The 25,630-nt window shown below is 42.6% G+C and overlaps 1 protein-coding gene across 3 annotated transcripts in view; it reads right to left on the reverse strand.

Annotated features, from left to right (window-relative positions):
* BASP1 (brain abundant membrane attached signal protein 1) overlaps positions 1-25,037 on the reverse strand; it is a 50,894-nt gene extending 25,857 nt beyond the window's left edge. The window contains exon 1 of one of the 3 annotated variants that reach the window (XM_039714869.1): positions 24,843-25,037. The gene's annotated coding sequence lies outside the window, so the exon portion shown is untranslated. Of the gene's footprint in view, positions 1-24,571; positions 24,711-24,842 lie in introns of those variants that run through there. The other 2 variants (XM_039714871.1, XM_039714870.1) reach the window with 2 other exon arrangements.
* Between the last annotated feature and the right edge of the window lie 593 nt (positions 25,038-25,630).

A 25,630-nucleotide genomic window follows, 5' to 3' on the forward strand; every position in this document is an offset into this window, starting at 1 on the left:
TCAAGTAAATACTGCAGGGCATTTTTTTCCATACCCTGTCTTTCTGTCAGGTCAGAATTGCTAAGCCTTTCAGAGACATACGGTATATGGCAGAAAAAGTTTTTTTCTGTCTGAAAAGGTACAGCACAGGTAGCATGTATGCAAAGTTATTCCTTCAGCAAGTGTTATTACTCAACAGTTTTCCATTAAAAAAAAAATAGTGAAAAAATAATACAAGCGCAGCCCAGGTTTCAGCATTTTCAGGGAAGAAGATGACCACGCAGGTTCTGAGAAATGACCATTCTGTAGATGAGGCTGGTGTGCTTTTTCCCTCCTCCCCAGCATTACAACATATCTTTCCCACAGCCGAGGGCACAGCTTCTGAAAGAGGAAAGTTTCACAACAGGCGCCGTCATACCACACACCGGCCTAGGATGGCAGAAATGGTGCAGGAAGTGAAACTACTGTAAGTTCACAAGTTTTCTAATATACAGCTGAATATAGATACCATCTAGCTGAAGGAAAGAAAAAAAAAGTAGTGTTGATTGCGTTCATGCAATGCAGTGAGACAGAAAAACTCAGAGCCAAGAGTTTATGGAGTTTTCAATCACTTCACAGGTAGCCAAACTGGTTGATATTCCACACATATTATGTTTTGTAAAGAGAATTTACAAATAATGTCTCCCTTTTTTTTTTTGTTTGGTTGACAAACTGTATGAGCTTTGGGCAATCTAACAAAATGAAAACCTTGTAGTCACCAGGTAATCACTAACCCTGGTGCTGTAATACCTTTGAAGTACTGCAGCAAAACTCATTTAAACATCTAAAGCCAGCTATCAAGTTGCACTGGCAGAGTTCTCAATATCTACAAATTTAGGATGATTGTAGGCTCTGAACTAATTAACAGCAGAACTGGAGATAGGCTGCTCCACACAAGACCTGCATACAAGCAGGCACTCAGGCATGATAGGAATTTCAATCAGAACCAGGAAAGGCTTCCTAAAGCACAGAAGTATTTGCCACCACCCTTCAAGTAACAGTTCTGAGGCCAAAAGGAAGGAGTAGGAGATCATCAACATTTTCTTTCAACACTTAAGATTCTACCTGCATACCACAGTCGTGTGAAACATGTCTGGTACAAGCCTAAGCAAGGAGAAAAGAGGATTCAGAGGGCATTCTGCTGCTTCCAGACCTAAATACATACAGGTTTTCACCTCAATTTTAACATCAGATTCTTGAAGAATCAACAATCTGGATGACCAGGACCTCTTCAAGCTCTGTCTATTCTATGAAACCAACCACTACACATTATAAGGAACTGGGTCTACCACATCTGGATTTGGCTTGCTTTATTGCCTTAAAAAGAATTTGATGCAAAGAATCCCCATATGACAGAAAGCAAGCTACAGTTCCAGAGAAAGCTATAGTTCCTTCCTGCACACTGGCCACTGCAAGAGGATAGACAGGAACTCCAAATGCACATAACCTTTTCAATACAGTGACAAACCCTGTAAAAGTGAAGTGCAAAGCTGTAAAATAATTTGCTGTGGGATTGCCCCGAACATGAGTAGTATCACTTCTTTCCGAAGGAGAGATGGAAATAACTGCTATAAATTGGATTTCAATGGCAGAATATCAGTATGGGGACTAACGGTAAGGAAAAAATTGTAAACTGTCAGTATCCTCAAAACTCAGCACTACCAAGATATTAATTTTGTGCATTATAAAATAAATTTAGAAAAAGAAATCCTCCAAATTCAAGAGAAGTTAAAGTGCCACTCTCTCAGAGAGGAACCAGTCTTATTATTAAAAGCAGTTGTGGTATTTATTACACTGCACACAATAAAAGTGCCAGATCCAGGGCAACGTTTCTTCTGTTCCTCATCAAATTTGTTCCTTAAATTTTACACACTGATTCCTGACATGGTTTGAAGTGTCCTGCCTATCTGAATTACTCATTCTGGTGTGTCCAGCATTAAGCAAGGTTTTCTCACAGGAGTGCAGTGGACTTTCATCGCAGCAACAGAGACTCAGCACAATGATCTGAATGAAAAAGAAAGTAACACCTCACAGACACAGTCAACTCTATGACTTCCATCCTGAATTTATTTTAAGAAATGCAGTAACTTACTCTAATCCACCTGTGGTAGGATAAAGGTGCTTTACACACAAGAACATCAGAGCCACAGCATTATTTGATAAATATTTTCACAGCTTCTCAAGAAAACAACTGTCATCCTCTGATCAGTGTGTCAAAAATGAAGCTTACATAAATGGAAAGTATAAACAGCAGGTGGTCTGCACCCACCCAGTAAAACTAGCAAGAGAATTAATCAGTATTCTGGTAAAGAATCTGCAAGAGAGAAGCATTATGGAAGATCATCCCAGAGGTCATCCCAGTAGCTGTGACATAGTTCTAAAAAAGTTTGCAATTTTAAGTGATTCAGCCTTCTTGTGTCTTCAATAAAGAAAAGTAAAATTTTAAAAGTACAACAGTGATGTGGGCAACATTTAATCAGTATTACTTTAAAGGAATCAGCCATGTTGTCATGACAAAAAAAGAATATTATTCAGACATCTCCATCTTATATATTCTTCTTTTTGTGTGCACCAACAGAGTAGAATAGTAAGCTTTTAAAGAGTCAAATGGATGCAAATAGAAGCTGTTTACAGTGAGTGGTCTGATGACTGCAGGAGAACTCTTTATTACTCAGTGTTGACAATGGTAGCCATGAGGTGTTCCAGGAATGGAAAGGAAAATAATTAGGATTTGGTGATATGGGTGAAGTCATTTATGCATAAGAACATATTCCACAAGACAAGATGCAAAAGTCATACCTGAAAATGCTCATTAAACATCCTAAGAAATGACATTGGGAAAAGATCATAACTGATCTAGAAGCTATCAAGAGATGGCTGGTCTGATTCATTTTCTATGTTTAATCAGTGTTTGCAAGGCAAAAACTAGAGAGCTTTATGCAGCAGAGAAGGGCTGAGCAAATTCAGGTCTCCCCATAGGTCTGTGAAACTGTGTTATGTAAGTTCTTTCCATTCTACATACCTCAATTATTCACTACTTCCAACACACCAAGCACACAGGATATTTTCTCTGTATCCAAATGAATGTAGTTGCCAGCTAAAAGTAATTATTTTCTCCAGCAAAGGAAGTAATCCAGATATAGAGACTTCTGCTTTGAGGTACTCATTTGCACCTCCCACTTGTTGGGGGAGGTTGTGGGGGTGTAAAGTATCACAGAGAATTTCTTAACCCATGAGTGGCTTTCAGCTCAGGGCAGCTGAACACATGGCTGATGGTCAAGGAAAAGAAGGAGCTCCTTGCTCACGGATGTGCTGCACTTGTGCACTTAGTGTGGGCCTCCTGGGCTCCACCCATTCCTATAGCCCACAAGAGAAAAGCTGATCCCATAAAATTTAAGACATGCAAGAGAGGATTTAAAATAAACCAAAAGTAAGGAAGGACCAGTATTTTTTGAGATGCTGCAAATACGCAAAAGAATCACTGCCAGCTGGCGGCCTGGTGACCGTACAGCCTGCCAGAATAAACTATCCTGTGCCCTGGCGCAAGGTTTTGGCAAGCTTTGCAATGTCTATTGGAAGTATATTTCCCGTGAGCCTTGGCAGCACCAGGCAGTCTCTCACCTAATCTGCATCCAGGCAGGAGTGAACACAGGGAGAGGGGATGAAGGAGAAACAGATGAGCACAAAGGGAAGCCCATGGTCAATCAGGGGTCTGGGACTACCTTGCAGCATGTGGGAGGAAAAGTAAAAGAGATGGGAATTGACTGCAAGAAAAGCCCTAAGATCCAAAGACATGCAGGATTTGGGAGAAGGTTGAGGAAATGGCACAAGAGGGATTCTTAACGGCAGAGATGCCTGTACCAATAGTTCACTACAGAGGGTTCAGCACAATAAAAAAATGTATTTGAAAGAAGCTGTTGCTGTGATAAGGAATAGGACAATTGTGACAAATTGTAAGGGCAATGTCCACAGAGCAGAAACACAGAAGCCCCAGATACAGGAAAATCGCCCTGTTAAGGGACAAGAAGAGATGGAGTTCTAGCCCGAGAGCCCCTGGGTGAGTACAGCCTTATCTACCTTCTTTACGTTTGGAAACTGGGAGGTGGAGGGTCTCAAAAGGAAAAAAGATGAAAGAGGAAGCAAACTGTTCAAGGTAGCAAGGCAATCCTTGTTGCATGCAAACAAATTTTGGTCTGTGTTCCAAACTCCACTGAGAACAAGAATAAGTGCTTGTGCCTGCTTGCTGCCTTGCAGCAAGCAAGGTCCTGGAAACAGGTCCTGGAAACAGGTAGATTAAGTTTGGTACTGAACAGGAGCTAAAACCATGGAGTTTTGTACAATCAAACTTCTCTCTACCAAGCCTTTCTCTTCCATGTATTTTTCTTTTCCATTATCTGAGCTAGTGAAGAATTGTCCATTACACTGGTCCAGTCCCAAAGCAGTTGCCCAAGAGAAACAGACGTGAAACAATCTCCAGTACTGCAAGAAACCACACATATTGGCAGACAGCAATGGATTCAATACAAGCACAGGGCTCATCTGTTTTTCCATTCACTCTAGTATTTAATGCTATTAAGGTTATTTTAAATAAAGAGCTCTCACTCACTACTGTAAGGAAATATTTTTTGAAATATTTATATTTTCACCGTGCTGCTTTTTTATTTTTTTCACTCTAATGGGAAATCCTCACACTCATACAGTAATTCCAGGATATTTTCACCGTGCTGCTTTTTTTATTTTTTTCACTCTAATGGGAAATCCTCACACTCATACAGACACACAGACACACACAGACACGTGTGTGCCTCAATTTTAGGAAAATGTGTCAATTCTTTTATGTTCTCAAAGACCTGGCAAACAAGAAGAGTTTTCAAGCAGAGGAATGGTCAGGCAGCAGCTTTTAGGTTTATGGACACAAAGGCCAGTGACACAAGGCACATACACTCTGTACCACAGCTGCCTGATACTGAATTTTCACAGTAGTTCAGTGACTTGATTACATAAATAGTTGAAATAGAGAGCAAACAATTCCCAACACAGATGATCTATTAAAAAATAAAGTCTTGTTGTGTATGAAAAATCAGGAATTGGCAAAAGATAATCTAGGAAGGTTCTGGGCTTAAAAGACAGTACAAGCCCTTCTCATTTTTACTTTGCTTCAAAGAAATCTTCAGATCATTTTCATTGCTGTCATATCTGAGTTATGATAAACATGTCCAAAAATGGTCAGCTAATTATCTTCAGTGGATAATTAGGAGTACTGACGAACGTGACTTTCTCCACCAATGGTAGATGTCAAGGTTTCTCATTTAGAGGTTCAAGTTTGCTTCTTAAGATACTTGACAAGAACTGCAACATTACATTTGCAATTTTTGTAAAACCTACAGAAGAGAGCAAAATCTTTTATGTAACAATGATGTGTTTCGGAGCACTAGGCCATGGCACAAGGGCCTTCACAGATGATGAATCAAGGCTTCAAAATACCATCAAACCCAGGCATGTCACTGTAACAATTCAAATACCTGCTAACCATAGCTAAGTTACGATCCCCAGATCACAATGAAGGGATAAAAAGAAGCAACAAAAAGGTAGGAGTTAAAGCATCTTCTTTAAGAGTTACTTGAATATCTTAACCAGATGGTTTGTAATGATTTGTTGCTTAGCCAAGGCAGCTCAACAAAAAAGTCAGGGTTCCATTTGCCGTCTAGGAAATGAAATTTCAGGTGTCAATATGTAGTAATCTTCAGATGTACTAACATAATATCCTTTTCCTAGAAGCATGGTAGGGGAATTGTAAATTGCCACCACATTTCGTGCTGGCAATTTCAAAAGGGAATCCTTAAATAGCATCTGCAAGATAGCCTGTGCAGTCTTGAAGTGCTCCACAATTGTTGAGGTAGCAGCCAGTTGAAAAACAAAACATACTCTCATCTTTGCTTTATTCTTGATGTGCATGACATCCTTCTTTAGGCTACTTTATGTGTTGTTCTGTGCAAAAAAAATTGGGCTATTTATCTGAAATAGAAATTCTCTGTAGAGTGAAAAAAGTTTTTAATTTTTAACTTTCTTTTAAGATGATGTAAGAGACATCTGAAGCAGTACAAGTTACATATGCAGTTGAAATGGAAAATAGAAACATTGTTCCAAGAGAAAGAGGAAACAGCTTCAGAATACTTAATGAATTTTCCATGCATTGCTTCATCTGACCAGTTGCATTACTCACACCATACAACATGCACTGCACCTTCTCACCTCCCAAAACTGCGCATATTTTAGACAAATAGAAAACTAAGCTCATGAAAAGTTAAGAAATTGCAAGCCCCTGAAAACAGGTGATTAACGAGTCTTATCAATCACATTCATGACATTGCTAAATTTGGAGAAGATCTTGCTCTTAGCTTAAAGAGATATTAGGATTTGTCTTTGACCTTCAGCATTATTTTTTTTATTTCTCGGCTAAAGTACTTCATAGGAGAAATATCTGTACAAAAAATGTACTTGTTAGCTAGGACAACGCACACAAGCCAGTTGTTGAGGCCAACAATACCCCTGAAGCAATGCTTCAGCGCTAGACTGCGGAAATAGCAGAGCAACCCAAATGAACCCAGAATTTCAAGGGAGAGCTCTTTATATCCCTCTAATTGGGTGGACACATCAATCCTTGTTAGAGCACCTCAGTGATTCATTTGTTGTTTACTGAAGCATGTGCTGGAAGAGTCCACTGGCGTGCCTTTAAGGGTCACAGAGAAGCCTCTTCCATTGAAATTAAAAATTTAGTTGTCTTTAGCAGCTTTTTAATAAACAGGATTTCCATTTGACCCACATTAAAGGCTTGCTTTGTTGAGATTTAGAAAGAAAGGTTTGTCCTCGCAAAAGAGCAGAGGGAGCTGGTAACATTCAGATTAAATTTTTGCAGTGATTATGTATTACCAGCAGTTGAGTTTCAGATCAAAATTCATATAGCTTCTTCCCTGTCTGAAAAAGTTCTTCTCAGAAAGTCACCTTTCTTCCTCTCAGAGACAGCAGCTCTTATACCTGCTGGAGTCTCTTTAACAAACAGCTTTTCAATCAGACATGCTAATGCAGGTAAGGAGCTGGAGTGCTCCAAGGCCTCATCAGGCACAGGCTCGCACAAGAACAAGGCAAGCACCAAGGCATGCTGCCTGGCTTTAACACCAGCTACACCAGGTGCTGGTGGTCATGTGGCTACCAAAGCACAGCGTGGGCTAACTTTTTGTATGTTTGTGGGGCTGCTTGCATGGTTTCTGCAGACTGCTGAGCCCTGTGCTGCCATGCAGCTCTTCTCCCTTGAGAGAACTCAAAACCACTAGTGCATCACAGACTCATCCCAGCAGCACCAGAAGTGCAGATAAGCAAAAAATTCACAGGCAGAGGGAGAAGAAAGCAGGTTTTGATGTAGCAGCAAAGTTGTGCAGCTGCCCCAGCAGGACCATTGGGTAAGCTCTCAGGCACCACTCCTCGCACCCCAGTGCTGGGAAGATTCCCCACCAAGAAGCCACGTGGCATTGTCCAGGGGCAGTCAGGTCAGGAAGCTTTGTGAGAACTTCAAGTCAAAAACTGCTTTTTTTTTCAGTCCGTTCCCCTTGATCACTTTTAGTATTTATACCATATATATGCTAGCCATACACTTGTTATCTGAGTGTACATCACAGTTTATAGAAGCTTCATTCTTTCACTCAGTGTGAGTTTGCTTTACAGAAGCAAATCCATTAAAAAACAGGGGTCAGTGTCCTGCTCCCTTTAACAGAGGGAGCACTGGTGTGCTTTAACCTGCATTTATGCTGACTATCTATGCTGAAGGAATCCATTAACACTTGTAGGATGGATTCAGTCTCTGTAGTGCCATACATATGTAGAAGTGTGCAAATGTAAGGCAGCAGAATCTCCATCATTACTGTTATCTCTCATGTTGCCGTTTGGTGATTACTCAGTTATTTAAGACTGAAGAGAGTCCGTTAGATTTTACAAACATTTCTGAAAAGCTGTGTGTGCAAAAAAAAATTTATAATGAAAAATAAAGCTGGTATTACTATCACTGATTTTTTATATGTTGCTTTTATTCAATTCAATTTAGTTCAATTGAAAAGAATGGAACAAGAACACTTACTCCAAGCAAAGCAATACTGAAACTGGTACTGAAGCATGCAGTTGGAAGGCAGAACTACAGGGCACAGAGAAGTATAACATACTGGTGTCCATGCTACTGGAAGCAGTAGGGCAAAATGCATGTGAAATTCTATAGGAGGTTGTTAAAATTCTCAGAAGGATAAAATTGGATCCCACAGAGCTTCCTCATGAACGTGGCTTACGGTGCTGCTGTGAACAGAGCCAACTTCTGCACTTCTAAAGCTACCAAATGCATGATGGACAGGCTACCACTTTTATGGCTGCAATATAAACAAGCAGAAAGCTGTAGATCTGATGGATGAGGCTGGTCCAACTATTCTCCACTTCCAGATAAAATCAGAAAATGCATTTACTCGCAGTTTGTTTTTCAAAAATCCCATCAATAGGCCTTTTTACTGCATTGCCTCAGGACATGGTAGAAAAGACTTCTCCGGAGTTTTGGTAGGCAGGAAGTGTCCAATGAGTTACTGCATACTCATGACAATAGATTGCTGGGCTCACCTCATAAAACACAGCTTTACACAAGAATAGCACACTTACCTTGCTGTCCTGACAAACTGTCTCATGTTGTGCTAACAGGGCTAACTTCCCCTCCCTTGAGCAAGTGGTACCATTTTCCTGCAGCCAAATGGCTGACACAGTAGACATAAATACAAAACCTCTGTACAAAATGAAGTGCAGATTTACAGCTGTTTCATAAATATGCTAAGTGAGAAATCATAAATTATGCTGAGTAGCTTTCCACAGGATAAGACATTTTTGAAAAATTGCTAAGTTCCTGTTTACGATAAAAAGGATTTCTTAAACCAGCACTCGTGTAGCAATTTGTTATGTGCAACATGTTTTGATTGCTGCTTCACTGAACCAGTTCTATCAAGGAGTACAGCCTATAGTTGGAACGACATGTTTTGTAGTGAGAATCAAGAATTACAGATGAAACCATCAAGCTAAAACACCTTTTATCTTTTAAAGCAAACTATAAGTGACTCTATATGAAACAAAAAAAACAAAAACAAAAAAAAAAACCGAAACAAAAACCCCACAACTCCTTTGAAGAGATCATAAATATGTATTAGTAATTAAAATATAGGCCCCTTGATTAAAACTGATGGAAATCCCCCCCAAACTCCCTCCAACCAACATTAAGCAAATACTAAGAAACTTGAAAGTCTGAACCCAAGTTTCCAGTTCAACATAACAGTTTTATAATAACAACCCACTCACTATTTTAATTATTCAAATCAAAAGACAACATAAAATAAGAATTTAGTGAGCTTTCTGCAACTTTATTTCAATGCCAAGATCACAATGTCCCTTGAATGATCTGGCTCCTGGCCAAGACATCAAAGTGTCAAATGGTCAGAAGCATCCCTTTACTCACCATACCAGTTTACTCACACCTGAGTTTTACCCATCAATCTTCACTCAGATGTAAACCAAAGGATTGCATGATAAACCATAAGGGTTACTGCTTGCTTTAACAGGAAACTACTTCAAAAGACCAAAAAGAAAAAAAAAGAAGAAAAAAAAAGGAAAAAAAAGCAAGCTTAATATTTGAGTCAGTCTTCTTTTACACAAAATAATGGATGCAAAAGAGGCAGATGGTCATTAAAGGTCACAGTCTGAGTTCACTCAGTTCTGATATCCCATACTGGAACTCCCTTGCAAGACATGCAGTGGTCTTTGGACACATTTAGCCCTTTGTGACTGAAGTAATTCACTTATTGTATTTTAAAACAAATGCATTTTATTGGAAGATTTCACAATTAGGTTTAAAGTACAATTATTTTTTAAATTTCATAATGTGATGTTTCCATGTTCTAGTCACAAGATTAATCATCTTACAAGTGTGGGTTTAGATGAAAAGCATGCTTAGATGAATAACATCAAAAATCTTTACAATATTGGAATGAAGGTGCATTTAGGTTATACGGCTAAGCCAAATGAAATCGTTTGCTGTCAAGTGGGACAGCCACTTCCAGCTCCTCTTCCCTTGTAGCTGGTCTGGCTCTTAGCTGAGCCTTGTGTGAGGTGATTCAGTTCACTGAGCTGTGAGGAAAGGAGCCCAGCCAGAAGAAAAACAAAACAAACATGGGAGAGCATGAAGCCAGCCCACCCTGTGGAGCTGCTGGTTCAGGTCAGCTGTCATACCTGCACCCTTGGGGTGGAAGTATCTACCATACATTGGTATCTATCTAATATCTAGATGGGATTAATTCTCAAATAAGAAAAAAAATCACAGGCTGTAATATAAATTTTAAATGCTCACATTATGTTTTTTGTCTTTAATGTAAAGTAAAATGGGACCAGCTCTGTGGGTAAGATTCATGCCAGGCATTTCATTGGCAGCTGGGGACTTGAACATCTTCCCAGTAACTCCTACAAATAAAATACTGCAAAACAGCATAAGGAGTACATATTTAATTATGAATTCAAACAAAGACATTTTCTTTATACTAGAGCTACATGGTAAAAACCTGTAACAGTCTCCCAAAAGACTGGAATTCATGGCATTTTTATATAAGCTTTCACAGTCAAACAGGAGAAAATTTAGCTGCCCCTTGCTTAAGGAGGGTCACTTTTTCTATAAAATAGCATGTTTCAATTCTCCCCTGCTGATTTTAGGCTTGAATTTAAGCTTTCAACACCTTGGTGAGGGCTCAGACCAGAGACATTCCCTTGCCAGTTGGTACTTTGTATAGCCCAGAGCAGACAGCTCTATCAATAGAGGTTGAGCCCGACCCAAGCCAAACAAGATAATATTCTGCTGAATATGTTTTATAGGAGACAAGACTAATACCCCAGCTGAAGTCAGCAAGAGCAAGGGTTTGCATCCTGACTGTCCATGTTATATATGTCTTTCATTAATTAACACTAATTAGTCCATAGGCTTTGTGTCATATTGCATGGTTTAGGTCTTAAACCTAGAAACTCTTATGAATTGTACTCTTTATTAAGTGGTTAGTTACCTTACAGTAGAAAATGGAAATGTTATTACGATCACAGAATGGTTTGAGTCGGAAGAGACCTTAAAGATGATCTGGTTCCAAATCCCCTGCCATGGGCAAGGACGCCTTCTACTTGACCAAGGGCTGGGACATGCACAGATTCTCTGGGCAACCTGTTCCATTGCCTCACCTCCCTCACAGCAAAGAATTTCTTCCTAATATCTAATCTATATCTACCCTTTCAGTTTAAAGCCATTCCCCCTTGTCCTATCCCTACATGTCCTTGTAAAAAGCCCCTCTCCTGCTTTCTTATAGGCCACTTAGGGTACAGAAAGGCTGCTCTAAGGTCTCCCTGTAGTCTTCTCTTCTCCAGCATGAAAAACCCCAACTTTCTCAGCTTGTCCTCATAGCAGAGGACGTTGCAGATAGTAGTTTCAAAAACATACTCTAGTCCTGAAACACAAATTTGAGTGTTGATTTTAAAATTCATATTTATTTTCCTTGGCCTGTCTGTTCAGTAGAAAAGGTTTCTGTAAAAGTGACTAACTGTGTCAACTATATCTGACTGATATCTGTGAGACATTCCTCTATGATAAATCAGACCAGCTCTGAGGAGTTTAAGCATCAGCATGAATATAATACTTAAATACAAAAACTGTTTTCTAGGATTTATCAGCCTGTAAATGAAGTTCCAACATGTCATTTTTAGCCCTTCATCTTGCTTACCTGTTGCTTGCCTGACAGAACTCCATAAGGCAGCTGATGAAACAGGCTTGGTTGGATTACTTGTGAACAGTTTTAACAAAACCAGGTTAACCACCAAAACACAGCTGTCGGCAGCTCTGATTCAGGGTGCTGCCTCAAACCCTGGACAAGCAGTGAAATCCCCACAACCACTCTACCTCACAACCCTCATTCAATAGCTCCCACACAGAGATCTCCCGCATAGAAGAGGGCACTGCCTGTGTCTACACTCTACACACTCCCCACCTACCCTAGTACGTGCTACTGCACAGCAGCACACGCTCGCAGTTTATCTAGGGCACACTCCTCTTCCTCACTGCCATAATTACCAGGTGTGCTCTTCCTCATGTACAGGCCCATGATCTGGGAAAAAAAACCATTCCATTTTGCAGTACTTTGTGTCAGTTTACATGAGCTTATTAATATTAATAAGACCTAATGCCAGGGATTTTGGTCCCAACCAAAAGAATTCTAACCTAAGGCATATTGTTTTCTGACCTATCTTCTCAACATGAAAACTTCACTGCTGCACACACTTACCTTGCACAGATTGAAAAGATAATGCTTCTTCTTCTTCAGGCAGTAGAAAATTCACTTTCAACATCGATACTATTCAAGTTAACCTACCACTGGTTTCTCAAAGGAAGCAAGGAGAAAGGCAGAAAAGCAGACAGATGACAGAACACTGGGATTTAATGTTCTGGTAAATGCTTTTGTATTATGATTACAAACACAAGCATTTTATATATTTTATATGTATATATAAACATCAATCCCTATCAGTGCTGCTCACTCAACCATCCAAATTACAGTGAAATTCTAGTGGCTCACAGCTCTGACTTTATTAGTGCAACTCAATTAGATTCAAATCAGATACTCACTGATCAACATGAATAAAACCAGAATCAAGCTCACCACTCCAGTTCTGCTCCTAAACATGCCTCCCTCTTGGAAAGGTTCACTTTAAAAAGTGCCAACACACTGCTGTGCATGACTTGACATCCATACGTTGCTGAATAATCTAACAATTAGCAGCTAAATGAAGGTGAGCATTCCCTTATCTCTAATAATACCGAGACATGGGCAACTAGCCAAAAAGCTGGTACATAAAACAGAAAAACACAGGCAAAATCTGCAAGTGCTTCTTGAGAGCACACAATTTCCAGTAAGCACATGTGGAAACTAAACACCTCTTTGGCTGCCCTCAGGTAGGAAAAGATTGATTGATTGATTGATTGATTGATTGAGTGATTGATTTCAAACACATAGTCCAAAATAGCATGGATATAGCCTCTGGTATTGAGCGAGGAACTTCAACGGCAACTGCCCACCTGCATGCAAAAGATAAACTGCACAAAGATATTTGTTCAGCTAAATATTATGTTTATTCAAAAGCATTTTGAATACACCAAGGATTTCTTTAGAAATTATATCACTTTCCAAGCTAGTTATTACACCATTAAGTTTCAGTCACCATGTGTTGAAAACATGTGAATAGCCTTCTCCACTCATTTGTGGAACAACCCAGCAAACATTTCTGCAGCCTATAGATTAAGTAACAAAATACATCGTAGTGTCATATCAATCAGAAGTACTCAACTGTCCCCAGATGCAGTCACAAAACTTCATTCTGGGCTTGAAGAGTAAAATTTTCAAACACACACATGATTACTTATCACTGTCTTGAAATAAAACTTATGACCTGAAAAGCCTCAATCATTTTTGTAAGCTTCACTCCTCTTCTTGCCCATCAGCCCCATTTTGAAGAATAGCCTCAAACTTACAGTCCATTTAAAGAATTCTGTCAAAAGTACTATGAGAAATCTTCATTTAACAACCTATGCTGTTCATCATCAATAACAAACAGCCTCTTGCCAGCTTTAGAAAAGCCTTATTTGTGTATTTATTTACAACATATACCATGTCCATAAAGCATCTTAGCAGAGGGTTCATCTTTGGATCTCAATATTAACAGACATACTGCCCATGGGAAGGATTTTGTTTCAACTGAACTAATTTCTCTGCTCTCAAGAACTAGCTCACTCCAAAGGTTCACCATGTCCCTGATCACACAAACCACAAGACTGAAAGATACTTCAAGAGAAGTCAAGATATTTCCTCTCCTTGCCCCAAGGCAGAATGAGTCACATTTAAGTAATCTCTCAATGGTTATGTCTTACCTAGTTTGAAAATAATCATTCGCTTCTTTACACTGCACAAAACCAATGTGTTCATTTCTCCTTTTCATAGGTCCTGTTTGATCACTCTTATTGTTCACATGTGCATCCACTTGAACAGTAGCTCTCTTTTATGTGACATATGACCCATGCAAGAAATATCCTTAAATGTTCAAAGAGCAATATGAAAAAAAGAAATTCTTCGATGTTCATTTTAGGGTAGTTAAAAGGCAATTTATTCTATTCTGGTTCTAAACACTTAACACAACTAAGGAATGGACCTCTGTTATCCTTGTTTTCCCTTTCTCATCAACAAAATCTTCTTTATGGCAATTCTGACTATATATTCTCAACAACTACCACATACTGTCTTTATTAGAAATTATTCCACAGACAAGGAATTTTTACAATTATTCATCAAAAATTATTTAAATAATTTAAATTCAGCTTACTGATGATCTATCATTTGTTACAGAACAAAGAACAACTATTTTCCTCATGCAGTCCAAAGTTATCTACATGAACAGTGGAAATCCCATTTCTTCTGTACAACTCAGTTACTTGCAAGTCCTTAGTGGCAAAACACAGAAAGATGACTCCTTGTTTCCATGAAAGGCTTTAAAGTGATTGTAAGCTGTGAGGTGTATTGTTAAGATAAAAAGATATTCCACTGTGTTAGTTAAAATGAACTCTCTGTATTTTTTATTTCATATGAAGGTAGTCCTGGCTGTGACTGTAATTTTGAAATACAGTCTCTTAGGAAACATGAGCAGATTTAACCACAAATAGCTAAATGCGCCTAGATACATGAAGTTATATTTAACTATCTCCCTAACTAATTAGATCAGGGGACCAGAATCATGTGGCTAGATAAAAGATAAGGATAAAACAGGCATTTGTAATAATTAAGTAACCTCTCTGGTCTTCTTTCCAGAGCAGGGAGTCAATGAACATCACTAGTGAGCAGCTGATGACTGACTTCCAACCATGGATTCAGTCTCACCAAAGCCACTCTTTGCAAGAGAGCACAGAAGGCTCCCTTGGACACTCTGATTTTGTTTGCTTTAAGACCAGAGGAGCTCCTTGCCAGGAGGAATCCCTAAGGCTGTTCAGAGCTGAGGTTTCCAGAGACAGCAGGGTGAGACAGGCAAGAGATTCATGCTGGCAACCTGAAGCTTAGGAAAAAAAACCCTTAAAATGCTGAGGACCAGGTAGCAGACCCATAGTCAAATTCCAAGGGTGTTAAAAAGGAAGTTTGAGACTAGGGAGGACTCCAGATTTTCATTCCAATGCACAAAACTTCTGCATGCTTGAAACAAGCATTAGTATTCAAAACTTGAAAGGGCTTGTGAGCGGAGATCAGGCTGTGAATAAACCTTATATTTATCTATTATTTTGGCTGTATCAACACTGTAAGTTTTCTCTGCATACGGAGTCAATTAACTGAGATAACTAGCTGTAATTCTAATGCAAAGAATGTCCTTTGAGAGGGTTTTTGGGAGCACAATGTACAGCAGATGACCTAAATCAGCACCCTTCAATTCCCTGGCCCCCTACTTGGGGAACCTCCACAGAGACCAAAGGCTATGTTGTGTCTTCACCCTGTAGCTACAAACTTGTCCTTCAGGATAAAAGACATAGATATCTGTCTTCATGAACTCACTTGGCCTGAACATGGTCCTCACCTTGATGGCATCACACTCAATGTCCACAGCAATCACGTTGTCATCTCTATCATTTATAGATGTTATGTTTTATTTAGACACAATTAAAATCTAGAGCAATTAGAAGTGGATCCAAACAATGCTTCTCTATAAAAGAAGCCTGGGCAAGTATGACTGTGACAGCTACTGGCCTTTATGCAATATGCAACCCAGCACAGCCACAGCTTGACAGACAAGCTTTGTCTTTTATAATAGCAAATTTTTTCCCTAAAACTGTGTTCTGGATGGTTTTTCAACTCACTAATGCAGTCTAATTATGAGCTTGCAGCAATTTAATTGTCTACAGGATCAAACAAATCTAGTTCTTCTTGAAAATAAGACACAATTCAAGCTATCACAGAAGGGTTGGGTTTGCTGGTGGATTTTTTTTATTTAGTCAAGAGCCACTTTTGTTTAAGACTAAAACAATGTGTAAAAAGGAAAAATTCTCTCTCTTTTCACTCAGCAGAGGAAATCACATTAATATTTCTTCAGCTGGTAAGAAGTTTAAAACTGTTGAATGCTTCCAGCTGGCAGAGCTCCAAGTTTTCCATATTGTTACCGGATTTGCATGAAACTTTGTTTAAGACCAAGTTCTCATGTTGATATGATCTCACTTTAGTGAACATCTAGATTTGGGAGCCATATGCATGCAAACCGTTGGGGTCTAGTAGCATGAGTTATAGAGTTTAAAATTAAAGTTTTACAAGAAGTGGTTATGGACTCGTACGTCTGCTCATTACATATGAATGCCAGCACACTGGAATTAAGCTGATGGCATAGATCTTCCTGTGTTCTGCATGTCTGCTAATGCACACACTGCCTGTTACTGTGTGATTACCAAGGTGTTCCTGAAATCCATGGATGAAAATATGGACTTCCAGAAAGGATAAGCAAGGGAAATGGCAACATAGCCACCAATTTCAATTTAGATAAGTGAGCTACAGTAACATGGCAAGGAAGGGCACAGAGCCAAAGCTAGATTAAAATTAGTTACAAGACAACAAAACTCTTTTAATGGGATACATTTACAAATATGGACAGAGAAAATATGGTATATCCCAACAGGTTAGAACGCAGTTTCTAACAAGAAGCATTTAAAAGAGCTTCTTCAGTCAGGAGAAAATGTGCCAAAGAACTTGGGTTTTAAGTAGAAAGGAAATAAAAGCTGCTGAGATAAATATTTCTATCCTCAGTCTGTAAATTTACTGTCATTGTTCCACAGAAACTCCTGGACAGACATTTTTTTTCTGAACCACAAATCTGTCGGTGCAGAATTTCCTTCATTCTCTATCACCTCTGTTTCAGAAGGTGAGGCACTCGGATGTTCATCACAGGGTCAATGGCTGTGGGAGAGCATGCAATGCCAGCTCATTTCCCTCAACACCATACTCCATATATCATCTCCAACTCAGAACACACATGGCAAGTATTTAAAGACACAATATTTATCCTGCTTCAAGCATTTGTCATCTGTTAGCTGATATGTTTGCTCTTCTCCATAATGTCTTGGTAACAGTGACGTTCCAAGAGGTGTTTGCAAAGACACCTGTAGGTGATTTGCAGTCCAGTTTGAACCCTTGGCAAGAGAAGGTGCCTCAGCACTGAAGGCCACTTTCAATACACTGTGGCCCAGTGGACTGTCAGCACAGTGTGCTGTTCAGTCGGGAATGAGACACCATAAGGAGTGCCACATTCCTATTGCTAGCAGCACCAATAATTTCTTCATGAATCTGTCAGTCACTGACTCATCCACAGAAGAGGATGACAGCTGAACTTTCAGTGACCTCATAATCATTCTAGTGCTTATAAAAATATACTGTAATATTAGTTTTCTTGAGCTCTGTTGAGGCTTCTACTCACTATTACATGAACAGGAAAAGAGTGCACTCCAGTGAACTATCATATTTCAGTGCACATGGCACCCTTATTTAGCTTGGCTCTAAAAGTATTATTCATTAAGGTAATGTCATCCGTTCAAGGCAACTGGATGGAAAGGATGGGCCACTATGCAGAAAGCTGAACGTTCCTCTAGCACTCACTAGGGAAACTAGCACTGAATAAATCATAAAATGTACAATACTGGTGGAACATCAGACAGCTACAAGCAGCTAAAAAGGTTTCTGCTGGTATCTCTTCACCGGGGAAGTTTTTTTTCCAGATGAAGATCTCTGAGGGTAGGAAATGAGAAAAGGGAACAGCATACAGAAGCAGAGAATGTATAAATTCCTCTTACTAAAATTCTCGCCCGTGAGTTATACCAGATCGTTCAGAAAAAAAGATATCTTCAAGGACAGCTTGTCACTCTCCTTGAACTCTCACATCCGACATGCAGCACTCTAGGTCTATCAGAAAGCTCTTAGCTATGATTGCTGCAGTTACATACAGCATGTGTGGACTGCAAACAAGGAAAGGGTTTCCACATTTCCACATTTGCTTTGTTCTGCTAATTTAAGCATTTGAATTACAGGCTCAGGGGCTATCCTGAGCACTCAGGTACCCTACAGAATCCTCACAAGCTCCTAGTGAAAGCTCCAAGCAAAATAATGCAGCAAAGCAGCAGTACTCTCCTACATCTCAAGCAAAGTGTGTAATGGAAGAGCCTGGAAAATCTGGCCTGCTTTTGAATTTTATCCTCTGGAGAACTTCTGTCTCCCTTGCTTTGCAAGGCCTATAGATCTGAAAAGCAAGGGCCAACACGCATCTTTCACCCTCTCTTCAGTGACACCAGCTATTTCCAGTGCAAAATATACTTTCACTGGTGTAGGGTTTATGTGCAGGGCTGAGTGATGCTGCTGGAGGAAAATGAACCCCACTCTCTCAGCACATCTAGTTAGGAAATGTTGTTTAGAGCAGCTAGCACATCTTCCCCATTTGCTGAAGTTTTTCTGGTGACAGCAAGAAACCCATAAGGACGGTTTTCACCACCTCAGATCTCATTGAATTTGCCTCCTCCCACCAGATATGCACAGTTAGCTGCAAAAGTCAGTCACGAACTTACCAGCACCGGCCAAAATACAGCAACTTTGAGTTACTGGAGACTTTGTATATGAAAGAAAAACGTAGAAATAATCTGAACACCACATCCAGTGGTGACAGGTTTCACCCTGTCCTTTTCCAGACTCTTAATTTTATACCACCTCTACCCTGTTTTTGTTTTCGTTCTCCGCTAATGACGCGCTTCACTGCCTTGAGGAAGGATGATTACAGGAAGCTGATGTAGCAATTCACTGGCTCCAGTCTATCTCAGACAAGCACATACCAAAGCATTTCTCATGGTATAACTCTTCCATGTTGACTATGTTTGTAATTGGGTTTTCACTGTTTTATACATCTTTATTTATGCATGTTTGGCATGTGCTTTTCTAAGGTAAGAAGATGAGAGAAACCGGCATCAATTCTACCATTGTTGATCCATGCTTTGTTTTGTCTAACTTTGCTTCATTTCTTCTCCATAGTTCAGCAATCATCTTAAATTTGTCTAGCAGATGCATATCTACAGGATCCCACTATGTGGCCATCTACTTCATCCTAAAATAGTTCATCCCATCAAGATGTAATTTTGAATATGAGCCCTTCCATCACCATCCAATCACACAAGGAAAACAGTAATAGCAGAAAATAAGTTCAAAAACTATAACCAGGTTCTGTCCTTCTGCAGGGGTTATGTTCTGCATCCCACTGAGTATTTAAAGGCTATTGAAACAGGAGATAGCCAGCAGCCCCCTGATTTCACTACTTGTACAGAACTAGCTTCCATTTCTCACAGAACGTCATGATGGCATAGATTTCTGTCATTAAAATTAATTCTTGGGAAACTATCATTATAGCTACTAGGCTTTTGCCTGAAGGAAAAGATTATGCTTCAACAGTGCATTCATATATTCTTCATGCCAAGGCATCAGTAGTATTACAATCATCATCATGGCACCATCCAGCAAGGTTGGTAACTAAGGCCCAGTCTCATTATACATTCAGTGTTGTATATTTTGTAAGGACAGTAAGTCTCCAATCAAAATGAAGATCCTGCCATCAGTCTTATAGTTTACATGAAGTACCAGGTCATGCTGCTCTGAACAACTGCAAGGCAGTGTACACAAAATCAAATCTTTTGAAAAGATGCTCAAATTCCTAAAGGTTAGAAAAAAAAATCCTTGGATCAGCAGATCATAATCATCTGTGGCACCACTTACCAGGCTAAAATCTAAACTATGCAACATGTGACTAAAGAGCATGTGGCTTTCCCAGTGCTATCACACTGGTGGGGTACTTGGCAGTACATACCCAACAAGTCAGGCAACCACACAGACTACTTCATTCCTATTCTGCAGAAGACAATAGCAAACACATCAAAAGAGATCAGATTATGATTTATATCGTAAGACACAAGGTTTTTATTAATAAAACTGTTTCCTCAGAGTTAAGTTCCATTAACTGTACTTAAGAGAGAATTATTACACATCTTGCTCCCAGGCAAAACCTGACCATTCCACATGTGTTACAAATCAGTATCTCTTTACATTTATTGGTGTGCAGACGAAAGTCAAGGATTTCTTTTCAGATTCTGGCAAGTCAGGAATCTTTCATGTTTGAGGAATCACATTGCTATCAATCTATTTCTGTCTTAAACTTATGAATTTTCATACCACATAACTAATAGATACATTTTTATATTAATCACATTTCTCCATCTTGAAATGGAGAAGCTTAGGTGGCATCATGTTTAGGCAAGAGAACTGTGAGATAAAAGATATTGTAAGGAAGACTTTAAAGTCCTTTCCATTCTGCATGAGGTTTCCCCCCTTCTTTCCCCTGCATATTTTTTTAATCTTGAAAGTATTTCCTACTAATGCATGAAACCCCCATTATGCTGCATATGGTTTCTATTATCAAGTCTATAATGCTTTCAGGAATTTCTTTGATTTCTCTGGTTTTTACCTCATTCTTTTCATTCTTGATTGACATAGAAGCAGCAACCCAAGTCATTCCTGTGTATCTTTCTTTAGTTATAAATCAGTCTCCATACTTCTCTAGCATACCTCAAAATGGCTTGCCTTTACTACCCTTGTATGAAGAAAGGAAAGGCCTTGAATATTGGTTATTATACTCTTCATTATGTATTTGAAGATCATCCAGTGTTCTTATTTGAAGAACTAGATTTTACCCATTAAATTTATTTTGCAGCCATGGACACTACACTTAAACCTGCACACCCAATTCAAGACCTGGGATTTGTGCACAAACATGTACAAAAAACTGCAGAATACTCTTCATAGAGATAGGACCAAAAAAAAAAAAAAACCCCAAAAAAAAAACCACCACCAAACAAAAGCCCTCCAAAATTCTTGCTTTCAAAACCAGTAAATTAGTGCAAGACCAGCTTTCATGGCAGATTTCCAAATAATTACTAACTCAATGGTAGATGAGAGTCTAAAAATGCAACCACACAGAACTCACCCAAGATTTCATGGGAAGGCCTGTTTCTACCCTGCAAGCAGCTTTTTGTTCCTGCCCTGCTCGGTGTGTGCCATTGGGCCATGGGTGGGTGCCGGCACAAGGGAAGAATTTACCATTGTTCAGACGGAAGCCGTCGTGTACGCGGGAGGTTCTGCTGAAGGACTTCATGGATCACTGCATGGGCCAAAGCTACCAGTGGAACACAGCACAAACAGAAGCAGCTTCACTTGAAAAACACAATTTATTCCGAAGACTTGATTTTGAAAGAACAAAACACAAATACTTGAGGACTGGAGACAACTCTAGACACGGCTCAGAAATTGTGGAGGTTTTATGGTAAAAAAATGGTCTGTAGTCTTAGGGTAAGGATATGCACCTCCCACCAAAGACATTCCACTTTCTGAAATAAATCAACCTTGTATCACCATGTTGCTTCAGAGAGTGTTACATCTCAAATGCAATGATGTATGGAAGAGGGCGAGGGGTGGGGGGGAGAGAAAAAAAATTCACCGGATCATTGCTTCAGGCCATAACTTGAACAGTGATTTTACCATTTTTACCCTTTTCATGTTGATTTTAACTGGGTATGATACACTCAGAGGTTCAAATGAGCAGAAAAAACTGCTGCATGATTGCATTTTGGCAGCTACGTACAACTTCCCTGTATTACACAATCAGCTATTTCATACGTGAAGCATACAAGAATAGACAGAGCCATGAATTTCCCAACATTTTGTGTTTATTCTGACCACAGATCAGAGTTGGTGCTCCCTGGCTAAACTGAAAATGCTGGACAAAAAGAAAATATCCATTGCATACAATCCACTACCAAGGGAGATCACAAAACAAAGCTTCTCCCTCAAATGAAGTTCTGTGAGACAATGAGTCGACAGCAACTGTGAAAAAGCTTCAGCCATGTCCTTGATTCTTCTTATTCCCCCATACCTAAAGGTTGCCCAGAATTCTCAGGAACACCCTGAATACAAAAGGATTGTGTGGGACAAGGTATCTCCCCTGGAGAGAGCAGTAGCAGCAGATGCTGCATCGTCCTTCAGCATGGCACTCCCACTCCAGACTCTCCCTGGCTTAATGGGGAACATTACAGGAAAAAAGCCCTCAGTGTTTGAAGCCTGGCCACCAGTTTAGGTGGTGCCTGGCAAGCATCTGGCAAGCAGAGAGGGGACATTTGGACATATTTTAGGGCTCTGATGGCTTCTTCAGAAGAGATCTTAATTGGAAACACTGGAAATACCAAGTAATTGCTATGCAAGGAGCCTTGGGGTGTATGTTTTCTAGTGAATGTTCATCACCCTCGAGGGGAAGCAATAAAATCCATTGCCATCGCCTGTTTAGCAGCCCACTGGCAATATTCTTTTGTCAGCTTTAACTCCAGCCTGAATAACACACCAGTTGTCTTCGGTTCAGAAACTGTCATTAGCTTACAAAATCATACATTTCAAACAGGCTTAAGCATGCTCCCCCTAAAGAGAGATATATATCCGAATTTTGGACAAGAGTTGGGAAAGAAGAGCGGCGAAGAAAGAACACGCACCAACGCCAGCATCGAGAAGAAAGAACACGCACCAACGCCAGCATCGAGACGCAACAATTCGAACAAAAGAGATCTCAAGATGTCGCGCTAACACGCACGCACACAATCTTCCTCTTGATAGATTGCTTCCCCTCGGCAGAGGGAGATGCTCCAGGAGCGCGCCCGCCCGGGCACGCAGAGCACGCGTGTGTCTCCCAGACGGAGCCGGGCAGGGAGCGCATCCCTGCGGCGTGCCTGCTCCGCGGCGCTTCCTACTGCGGCACGTCCGCGCCTCCCGCCTCGCCCTCTCCGCTCAAAGCCACCCACGAACGACCCCGGGCTGCTGCACAGGGACCCCCTGTCCCGTCTCCTGCCCCCCAAGGCCGCTGAGAGGAGCGGGGGCGGGTGTTGGAGCCCGGAGCGGGGAGCTCTGGGGGCACCCGCGGCCGCCCGCCCGCCGAATCCCGCTGCGGGCGGGGCGGGGGCGGGCGGCACGGGCGGCCTTTTCCCCTTCCTAAACGCCAAATTTTGTGTGGGTGAGCTGAGGGGGGGCACGGGTCCGCTCCGCCATCGCGCACAGTAACAGACGGCAAAGAAAAAAAAAAAAAAGCCTGGCGCAGCGAGAGGAAGGAAGGGTGCCGGGGTACGGCGGGGTGACCCCGATGAACCCCGCCGGGGCGGGGGCAGCGCCCGGGGTCGCGGCGCAGCGCGGAGCCTTTGTTCCGCCGCGGCCCCTCCGCGCCGCCGCCTCCGCGCATGCGTCGGGCACAGACAAAGGCGCGGGCAGGGCGGCGGGGGCTTCCCGCATCCCTCCTCCAGCCCGCATCCCTCCTCCAGCCCGCATCGCCCTCCGCCCCGCATCCCCTCGCCGCCCCGCATCCCCGCTCCACTCCGCATCTCCCCGTCGCCCCGCATCCCCTCTCCCGCCCCATCCCCCCGCGCGGCGCCCACCCGGCGTGGCAGGAGGGTGGGGGTGTCCCGGGGGTGTGCGTGTGGCCGCCTCCCTCTCCCCCGCCCGAGCGCCACGCCCAGCTGAGGCGCGGGGAAAGCGCCCTGCGGGAGCCGCGTTTGAAAGGCACGCGTGTGCGTGGGGAAGGGGCGACACGGCGGGTCGGGAGGGGAAGGAATAAAAAGAAAAAAAAAGGTCGAGGGGAGCTGTAGCTTTCTGTGTTGGAGGGAAAACGGAAAGCCAGAGAGGTTGATGGGGACCTGTGGGGAGCGGGGGGCGGCAGTCGGTGAATATTGATAGCACAGGCGCGCCGGGGCGGCAGCGGCGGTCCCTGTCGTGTTTGACGGCGGGTCCGCAGCCCCTGCTCGGGCAGCCGAGCCCCGAGCCCGGCGTGTGCTGCCCCGCCGGGAGCAGCGCTCCAAACCCGCCGGCGCGGCCACGCGCGCGCGTGACCGCGGAGGCAGCGCCGCTCCCGCGCCGCCTCGCCGGGGACAATCGCCTTGTCGCCGGCCACAATGGGCGAGCGCCGCTTCCCGCTCCTAGCCCGCCCCGACGCCCCCCGCACCCCGCGGGTCCCCCCCAGCGGCCGCCCGGTCCCCGCGGTCCCCCTGCAGCACCGCCGCCCCCCGCCCAGCCGCCCTGCCATCTTCCTGGCGCCGTGCGTGCTCTTCTCCCAGCGCTTCCTTTCATGGAGAGCTTGGGGCATCTTCCTTTTTTCTTTTTTTTTTTCTTTTTTTTTTTTCTCTTTTTATTTTAAATTATTGTTAATTAAGCAGACTCCCTTTGGAAACAGGCTAAAAGCACCGAAAATAAATCGGGCATAAACCAGTATTATTCCCACCACACCCACCGCTACCCCCACCCTTCCCCAGGAGAGCCTTCCCGGGCATTTAAACCTCACGGAATCGCCTTCGGTCCGTTGTGTGCCTCGATCCCGCTCCCAGGTGGTCCCCTCTCGAGGAATCGAGATCCTCGCAGCGATATTCCTAAAATGTGCCCGGGCAGGCGCCTCCCGGGCTGCTCCGCTCTCTCCGCTCCTACCAATTCACACGCTCATCCCCTCTCCCCACAATCGAGACACAACGGAAAGGGGGAAAATGATAAAAATGGCAAAAGCTCTCGCGGGCTGCTGTGTGAATGGCACAAGTGAGACACACCGCGTCTTACCTTTACGTGTCTTTCCTCTGTCCCTGTCGGTGTGTTTGTGTGCTGGGGTGTCACAAAGAGAGTCCCAGGTAGCCCAGAGCCCCCTCGCCTCGCTCGGAGCGCTGTGGCTCTCGCCCGCTCGCTCGCTGGGACTGGAGTGCCTAGTGCCTGCTGGAGCACTGCCGCCGCTACCGCGGCTGCTGCCTCTGCATTTCTCACTCTCTCCCCCTCCCTCTTTCCCTCCCTCCCCCCTTCCCTGTGACAGTCTGTGGGCAGTTCAAAAGCCACACGCTTTATTTATTTATTTTCCGGGCTGGCGGGCGGGGGATGCGCTGCGCGGCGCTGGCGCTTAGGGGGCGCACGGAGCCCAGGTTTAAATATCAGCCGTGCCGGCTGCGGGGGGGGCTCCATCGCGGCTCCGCGATCGCACCTTGCAGCATTACACCCCCACACCCCTCAAAAAAAAAAAACAAAAAAAGGGAAGGGAGCGGCCAACCTCCCTGCCCCGAGGAGAGCGGGCGCGGCGCGGCGAGGTGCGGGGCGCTCCGCGACCCTCCGCGCCCGAACCGCAGCGGGCGCGACTGTGCACCATGGGGCGGACCCGGCGGAGCTGGGATGCTGCGCGCCGGAGGGAGCGGGCAAGCCTGCCTACACCTGCAGCCCGCTCGGGGAGAGGGACAGCCGCTTGCACGGCGGAGAGGGGCGGCACGGGCGGAGGAGACTAAAAATTCCCGGTCCTGGATGCTCTCGGTACGCTTAAGGAGAGGGTCTGCCGGTTAAACACAATAGGCAGCAAAATAGAGGAAAGC

This window comes from Passer montanus, unplaced genomic scaffold (assembly GCF_014805655.1).
Source record: "Passer montanus isolate IOZ18808 unplaced genomic scaffold, ASM1480565v1 scaffold31, whole genome shotgun sequence".
NCBI lineage: Eukaryota > Metazoa > Chordata > Aves > Passeriformes > Passeridae > Passer > Passer montanus.